Raw genomic sequence first — 8,237 nt, forward strand, 5'->3', positions numbered from 1 at the left:
TCATAGGTATGTGACAACGTTAACCACACGTTGGCAACTATGCTGCAAAAAACCCCACTAGTTATCTGCCCTGCATTCAAAGCCATGGGGAAATAGATTTTTTCCTGCTTTCTCACAGCAACATGGTGCATCTGGGTGCCTCCCAGGATTTCCTTATCTTTTCTCCTACCTCTTTTCAAACCTGCTTTGCTGTTAAGCTTTGGAAAAGATCACAGTAAAGCCTGCACGGCTGCTGTGTGAGTGGGAAAATTCGTATTTCCCTGCCTACATGGCAGGCAGTTATTTTGCCTGGCACCGTCCCTGCAGCAGCCATTTCCACCACCTACCACTGGATGGCATTTAGTTTTTTAAAGAAATGGCAGTAGAATATCATTACATTGATATACTGTTGTAATAACATGTGCAATAAGGTCTTTGTTTGGTGTAGTGGTTAAATGTGTGGACTCTAATCTGGGAGAACCGGGTTTGACTTCCCCACTCCTCCACTTGCACCTGGCTGGATGACTTTGGGCAAGCCGTAGTTCTGATAAGAGCTGTTCTTGAAAAAGAGCAGTTTCTGTCAAGAGCTCTCTCAGTCCCACCTACCTCACAGGTGTCTGTTGTGGGGAGGGGAAGGGAAAGGAGTTTGTAAGCTGCTCTGAGACACCTTTGGGTAGTGAAGGGTGGGATATAAATCCAATCTCCTCTTCTTCTTCAAATACCCAGCTTTTTATAAAAGTAAGTCCCTAGTTCCCTCTTTTGTAGAGATATAAGGGGGAAAGTATATCTCTGCAACAGAAGAGGCTAGAGGCTCTTTTTTAAAATGGAAGCTCGGAATTCAGAAAACCTGTTTGTTGTTGTTCAGTCGCACCAGTCGAGTCCGACTCTTCGCGACCCCATGGACCAGCTCCCGCCAGGCCCTCCTGTCTTCCGCTGTCCTCTGAAGTTGGCTCAATTTCATGTTCGTTGCATCGATGACACTGTCTAACCATCTCATCTTTTGCCGTCCCCGTCTTCTTTGACCTTCAGTCTTTCCCAGCATCAGGGTCTTCTCCAGTGAGTACTCCCTTCTCATTTGGTGGCCAAAGTATTTGAGCTTCAGTTTCATTATCTGGCCTTCCAGGGAACAGTCAGGGTTGATTTCTTTTAGGATTGACTGATTCGATCTCCTTGCAGTCCAGGGGACTCTCAAGAGTCTTCTCCAGCACCATAGTTCAAAAGAATCTATTCTTCGGCGCTCGGCCTTCCTTATAGTCCAACTCTCGCAGCCATACATGACTACTGGGAATACAAAATCTTTACCGTGCTGCTAATAAAACTTGCTCTCCTTTGAGGTTAGGGATTACATTCAGTGTAGGTCACATGGCCTCAGTGATGGGGCCGGATGCCATGATCTTAGTTTTTTTTTATGTTGAGCTTCAAGCCCACTTTTGCATTCTCCTCTTTTACCCTGAGCAAGAGGCTCTTAAGGTCCTCTTCACCTTCTGCCATTAGAGTGGTATCGTCTGCATATCTGAGGTTGTTGATCTTATCCCCAGCAATCTTAATTCCCACTAGTGATTCATCCAGGCCAGCATTTCACATGATGTACTCTGCATATATATTAAATAAGTAAGGTGACAATATACATCCTTGTCGTCCTCCTTTTCCTATGCTGAACCAATCAGTTGTTCCATATCCGGTTCTAACTGTCGCTTCTTGGCCCTTATACAGGTTTCTCAAGAGACATGTGAGGTGGTCTGTTACACCTGTTGTTATAAGGTTATACCATTATGACAATATTCTGGTGACAATTTAAAATAAACATTGCAAAATCCCTGGTAGCTCAGGGGAGGGGTGTGGCCACTACTGAGAGATTGGAGCAGGGAAAATGGGTGGCAAATTCCAAGTGCCATTGCTGCTGTACTTTATCAGCAGCTGTGCCAGTGATGGGGAAGCCACACAAGCCTATCCTCATGTCAAAACCACCAATTTCAACAGATCTGTGTTGGATATATTCTCTGCCTATTGAAAGCTAGGACGTTTTATCATTTTCAGAAAGAAAAAGAAAAGATACTACAAAGATCAACAAAGCCAAAAACAACAATGACAACTACTCCGATAACTAAAGATCTACAAAGACAATAACAACAACTATTACTACAATAAGGGCGCTCATACTTTGTCCCTGGTTAACATTCAAAATAGAGTTGAATCTTGTACACCTATACCTGAATTTACAGTCAATTTTAAGCAATAGCATTTACTTTTTGGGTTATTTTCAAGATTTCTAGGTATAGTCCTCAATCCATCTATATAATCCCATCCAGTTATTTTCAAAAGTTCCATCTTTTTTCCCTTGTAGTTGCAAAGTTAATTTGAGATAATTTGAGTTATCGAGATTTTTTTTTCAGATGTCAGTGTGGGCTCTGCATGAAAAAACATTAAATTGATTTATTTGCATGATGTGTGCAGGGAAAAATCAATTAAAACTCCCACAAGGCTGTGTTAAAATAACACATGCTGAATTGTTGTGGATCTAGACAGTTTGGCTATCAATAAACTTTCCTGGGGTGAGAAAGGACTTCTGGGTAGAGGGGAACATGGGAAAGATCAACAATCCTTGCATCCACAGGTCCCTTGAATTAGCGTCCTTCAATCAGACTTTTTTGTATGCTCAACATTTAAAACCCTCTACTTAATCAAGATGCCCCTCTATGCACACCCCCATGAGCACACTCATCTATAAATAGGCCCCTGATATTCTGTTTATTGTGAAGTCTATAAAGATCAATGCAAGTTTACTCTCTAGAGACACAACTGTTGGCAATTGCATCTAGTTGCTTAAAAATGCACAATTTCTAAGTACTGTTTAAACTGAGGAATTATCTCGGGACTTCCATTTGTGGAGTTCGCTAATTCTACTTTTGAAATGCAATATTTCTGTTTCTAATTTTTCAAAAAGCAAAACAAAAATCCCTCTATCTTTTCATCTCACTCATATACATTATTCAATTTTTTTAAAGTAAAACTTTTGATATTGTTAAGCAGTGGCCTGCGAATACCATCCATGCATAGCATGCAGTTTGTAAGTTTTCTGTACTTCTGTCCAAGGTGATGAGTGGATCACAAGATGCCAAAAATATAAGAAAATATAACATTTCTGAGATTTGGCTCTGTGGGTTTTGCTTTAAGGCTCATCTTTAGCAATCTGCTACCACATCCAGTGTCATCATGAGACAGCTGATGTCAGATTATGGTCCGTGGCGTGCCCAGTTTGCAAACGACGAACCGTCATGAACTTTTAGACACTAAATGAACCAGTTCAGTTTGTGAGGTTTGTGATGTGGTGGAATGCCCCCCAGACATGCTAGTGACACCAAACTCATGGGATCTCCGGCTGACTCTTCTCTATCTGCCCTCCAAGTTTGGTGAGGATTGGATTTACAGGGTCCGAGTGACGGACCCCTAAAGGTGCCCCCAACTTCCATTGTTGGCACTGCCCAGAGACACCAGCGTTTTCTGACCAGTGCTTCAGAGGGTGGGTGGGGGGGAGCCCACATTTTAGAAACATTTCTGCACACTCCCCAATGACCCATGTGTGGCAGAGGGACAGGTGTACCACACCCATGTCTGGAGGGGGACAAACCCCCAGCACTTTGTTAGATAATGAGTTTGATATTTTCTTTATGGACTATTTATTGCTACACACAATGGACTGTGCTCGCACACACAGGCTCAGAGAACTGTACATTTTAAGTCACCTGTTGTGATGCAACACTTGGAAGTGCCTGCACATGCCTTACGTGTAAATAAGGTTTCAGCTACACAGTTACCAGCTTGGTGAAGAAGCTCACACCTCAATTATTGTGAGCAATGAGAAAACAACAACTTTGAGAAGAGACAGCCCCCATTGCAGAACTGTTTGTGGTCACGTACGACACATCACTGCTTTGTTCCTGCATTGGTATCTCCTGCCAAATGGACATTTGGTTCACAATGAGAATGGCCAGCTTCATCAACACTACAATGGAGCATCCTGACGACACCTAGGTTTTCACACCTGCCCAGATGCCATACTCCGAGTAAGGTTTTAGGTTACAATATTAGCCACCCCTCTTAGGTAACCACCCTCCCTATATGCAACCAATAGGATTGTTTTGGGGATGGACTAACAGGTAGGTGGGTCAAGAGGTTGGCACAGTCACCACCCATCCCTTGGACCCCCTATAAAAGGGAAGGACCACTCACCTGGCCCTTCCTAGCTAGCAATCCCTGCAACACCCCCTATCTGCTTTTACTCCCCTGGAGTCCCACTTGCAATCCCCAAACCCTTGTCTCTACTTTGACCTCTTGATCTGCAGTCAGGAGACCCACACGTTCTGGCTGGTTCTAGCCATGTGTGAATTCCTTAATTTTCCATTTCTTCCCATCCATTCATCATTGGAACAACCAAGCTGCAAGACAGATAAGTATCGCCCACCAAACCCTTCCAGGACACCACTGACAAGCTGTGAGCCCATACAACCAGCCATCGGTAGGGCATCCCTCTGATTTGAGGGCTGAATCACGCACTGGCCTTCCAGCTGAAGCTGGCTATTCATCCATGGGTCAGGGCCTTTGCAGAGAGGTTGCATGTGAGCATAACACCAGGCTGCATCCTCTGTGCAATAAAGGGAATTGCATGCTGGCTTGTATCTATAACCCCCTGATAAAAGGCAACATTACTTTCCTGAATGCAGACCTCTTGCAATGGAAGTGTGAGCTCTGCAAAGAAGTTTGGAGGCTACAGGACAATGGACATGGCCAGAGAGAAGAGTCCACAGATACAAATCGTTTAGACTACTAGTCATGCAAGGCTGTTATCTGGCCTGATCCCTCTTGTGTGGCCAAAAGCCCTGAGTCCACCAATCACCCAAACCCCAGCAGGGGAGAGGAGTTCACAATCAGGAAGGTATAAAATGTCGGTCCTCAGCCAAGGCACTCAGCATGAGTAGAGATACAAGACAGCTCACAGCCCTGTGTCCACCTAACACCTAAACCCCAGTGTGGGAGAGGAGTTCAAAATCAGGAGGGTATAAAATGTGGCTCCTCAGTCGAGCCACTTGGTGTAAGCAGAGCCAGACTGTCATTTTTACATCTGTGCCAGTCCAGGCAACCAGCTCCCTTCCTGTCTCACTCTGACTTAGCTCCAGTGATGCATGCAATGGTCACTGCCAGGTTAGACCACTGTAACTTGCTCTACACAGGGCTACCCTTGAGACTGACCTGGAAGCTTCAGCTGGTCCACAATACAGAAGTGCAAGCTCTTACTGGAACTCCAGCTAGAGCTTATATCTAAACAGTGCTCTGCCAGCTGCACTGGCTCCAGATTGAATACCATATCAGGTTCAAGGTGTTGGTGTTAACCTTTAAAGTCCTACACTGTCTGGGACCAACATACCTTCAGGACCGGCTCTCCTGGTATAACCCCCCCCCCAAGAACATTATGCTCACTGGACAAAGACCTACTGACAATTCCTGGACCAAGAAGCATTTAACTAACTGTGAACAGAACCAGGGCCTTCTCAGCCCTGGCCCCAGCCTGGAGGAATGCTCTTCCAGCTGAGATCTGGGCCCCGCGGACCTGTTACAGTTCCACAGGGCCTGCAAAACAGAGCTGTTCCACTAAGCCTATAGTTGAAGCTTCTGACAGATGAGAGCAAAAGCTTCATCTCATTAGCCCCTCTGCTCCCTCTCTCTCCTGCCTCTTCCCAGTTTGAATACAATTAATCTTTGCCATTTATTTCACTATGTTTGTTATGATTAGTTTTACTATGAATATGATTTGTTTTAAGAATTGTTTTAATATTAAATTATGGTTGTTATTATAATATGTTGTAACTCACCCTGAGCCCTGTAATAGCAGGGGAGGCTGCATCATAAATCAAATAAATAAAACAAACAAACAATAAACAAACAAACAAATAAACAAAATGGGTTTCCAGGAAAAAAAATGTGAGGGTTAAAGTGGTCTTAAAAGAGCTGGGAGGGAAAGGGGGGGAGGGACAAAGCAAACAAGCAAATAAACAACAACAAAACTAAGTGAAAACTAAAGGTACAAAAATGCATGCAGGGAAAAACCCAAAGCATTATAGGGCCAGAACTGATGGGGGGGGGGGAAGCATGTGAAAACGCCTCAGACTTCGAAGGCCTATTGGTAAAATAAGGATGCCGTTCCATACAAAATAGTCATTCTTCCATCTCCTTTTGCCTTCTGCTTTTCTAGCTGAGTAACCAAAAGCATTTTCAGGTAAATGCTATGTGAATGTATTTGCATAACAGAGCCTCAAGAGCAATTTCAGTTGGAACTGATTACATGCTCATGGTGGGAGGGAACAAAATGAATTACAACTGAGAGTTTGCCTTTTAGTGGATAAAAAGTGAACTTTACACAGCACGGCACATCTTAGCATTTTGACACCATTTTATTTTTTGAATAGACATGGGACCATAAATTATTTTTATGAGAGGATACAGTATGTTTGATAATACATATTTAAATATTGTTTAGCGTGAAACATGTACAAAGTCATTACCATTGGGATAAAACCAATAGATCATCTTCTGACAAAATAATGACAGTAAAGAAGTAGGGGAAACTTTTGACATAAAGAGAATACGTAGCTGTACATACTACTTTATGCCTCCTCCCTCCCATCTTTTGTTACACAAAATAAACCAGTTCTGACTTTCTTTAGTTCACTCTAATTATGTTTTGATCCATCTGTAAAACAAATTTCTTTGTCGAATAGCAAGTGTTTTATCGATGCAGCCAGCAACAGGAAGGAAGAGATAAAACATATCCCCATAACCTGTTTTCAGACTGTACAAATGTGTGGAGGAGTACCATAAGTTTGCATATTCTGTCATAAAATTTTCCTCATGGGGGGGAAAAAACAGATGCCAGTGAGAATGGTTCTAGCTTACTCTTGTCTCTGATATTCTAGATTTTCATATATAAGAACTCATTTTCATGAGGGAATATTTCATCATGTGAGCCCCCACCCCAGCTGCAGTTTGAAAGGGTATGGCCCAAACTCAGGGTTATCACGTAAGAGAACTTCCCTTTTACTATGGGTGAATTATCAGTCAATGGAACTGACGTTTTTAAAAAGTGTTTAATTCTCAAGCCCTGGCCAACAGGCACCAATATTGATGTCTATTTTTTAAATACTGAATTTCATCCCCTGTAAGTCAATTGTGTTTAGTACCTACAATTTCATCCCTCAACTCATATGAATCCAATTAAAACAAAATTATGTTCCAACAGAACCAGCCAATGTGCTAAGTTTTTTAACATTTCTAATGTTTGTTTTTGTCCATGCAATCCACACCCAGCATTTTTACAAGATATAGACTGAAAGGTAATAGGAGATCACACAGTCAAGCCAAAAAGAAATCAGAAAAAAGACAACTGTGTACAACAACGCTAATACAATGTAACAGTCTTACATAACATGATAATTAAAGTTACAAAGTTTTGGAGAATGTTACAAGTTTTCAAAAAATGGGCTACCAGTAATGCATTTAATTCGTTCGAATGAGTTACTGGTACTGTTTGAATGAGTTACTGGTAGGGATGTGCATTCGGTTCGTCCAAACTGAATGCACCCCCGAAAATGGCCCATTCGGACCCCTTTCAGGCTGCTGCAAGCCGATTCTGATTCTCTGATCTGAATCGGCTTGCCGCCGAATTGCCGCCGAATTTCGGCAGCAATTCAGCCCCATTATATCCTATGGGCCATTGAAGTCAATGGCAAAAACATAGGGTATATTCTGGGGGCTGGAGAAGAGGGGGTTTGAGAGAGAGGCTCCAAAATCGTAGGGTAGCTGCTGGAGCCTCTCCCCAAGATACCAACCAAGTTTGACGAACATTGGACCAGGGGGTCCAATTCTATGGGCCCCCAAACAGGTTGCCCCATCCCCTCCATTGTTCTCTATCGTGGGGAAAAGGTAACTTCCCCCCCCCCACCATAGAGAACAATGGAGGGGATAGGGGACGAAACTGACATGCAGGAGTCTTACTGCCAGCCAAAATTGATTCTGCCCGATTCGGCCGAATCTGAATGGGCCGAATTATTATTTTTTTGCACACCCCTAGTTACTGGTAGCCCATTTTCTGAAACCCTGTAATGTTCTCCAAAACCTTGTAACAACTTAGAATGAATTTAGAAGTTTGACTGAACAACCCATCTATATTGAACTTGATATTTCATGATATTATGATATTCTAGAAG

This window comes from Gekko japonicus, unplaced genomic scaffold, assembly GCF_001447785.1.
Source record: "Gekko japonicus isolate JY-2015 unplaced genomic scaffold, Gekko_japonicus_V1.1 scaffold161, whole genome shotgun sequence".
Taxonomy (NCBI): domain Eukaryota; kingdom Metazoa; phylum Chordata; class Lepidosauria; order Squamata; family Gekkonidae; genus Gekko; species Gekko japonicus.